Raw genomic sequence first — 793 nt, forward strand, 5'->3', positions numbered from 1 at the left:
GAACCCTGATTCCCCGTTACCCGTTACAACCATGGTAGGCGCAGAACCTACCATCGACAGTTGATAAGGCAGACATTTGAAAGATGCGTCGCCGGTGCTATAAGACCATGCGATCAGCACAAAGTTATTCAGAGTCACCAAAGCAAACGATGGACGAGTGTAAACACCCGCCACCGATTGGTTTTGATCTAATAAAAGCGTTCCTACCATCTCTGGTCGGAACTCTGTTTTGCATGTATTAGCTCTAGAATTACCACAGTTATCCAAGTAAATTTTAGTACGATCTAAGAAACCATAACTGATTTAATGAGCCATTCGCGGTTTCACCTTAATACGGCATGTACTGAGACATGCATGGCTTAATCTTTGAGACAAGCATATGACTACTGGCAGGATCAACCAGGGAACTATACAATATGTATATATAAAATGGACAAAATTTAAATCCTTTTCCATCGTCGCCTGTTTCATATATATATATGTCAGGTCGACACACCATTTTTCTCTTTCAAATATGTACAAGTTTTGCCACATTCCGCGCTTGTAACATATCTTCTTTAACGCTCAATTTCTTTCATTTTTCTACCATACAGATATTTTACCGTACGCCCAAAAACGTACGTATTATATTTTTGTTCTATCATAAAATCACATTTTTCTACGTACGCCAGCTTCGTACGTTTCTATCTTTGCCTTCATAAAATCACAAGATAATTTTATCTTCAAGAGTCTCGCTATTAACATCTTGTAAGATAAATGTACGTCCCAGCTAAAACGTACAAATACTTCAAGT

The 793-nt window shown here is 38.2% G+C and overlaps 1 non-coding gene across 1 annotated transcript in view; it reads right to left on the bottom strand.

Moving 5' to 3' along the window:
* The window catches only part of LOC143261962 (small subunit ribosomal RNA), a 1,921-nt gene extending 1,515 nt beyond the window's left edge, over nt 1–406 (bottom strand). Inside the window, exon 1 of the ribosomal RNA XR_013035951.1 lies at nt 1–406. This exon is cut by the window's left edge and continues 1,515 nt beyond it. This is a non-coding gene — a ribosomal RNA (small subunit ribosomal RNA).
* Between the last annotated feature and the right edge of the window lie 387 nt (nt 407–793).

This window comes from Megalopta genalis, unplaced genomic scaffold (assembly GCF_051020955.1).
Source record: "Megalopta genalis isolate 19385.01 unplaced genomic scaffold, iyMegGena1_principal scaffold0075, whole genome shotgun sequence".
Lineage (NCBI taxonomy): Eukaryota > Metazoa > Arthropoda > Insecta > Hymenoptera > Halictidae > Megalopta > Megalopta genalis.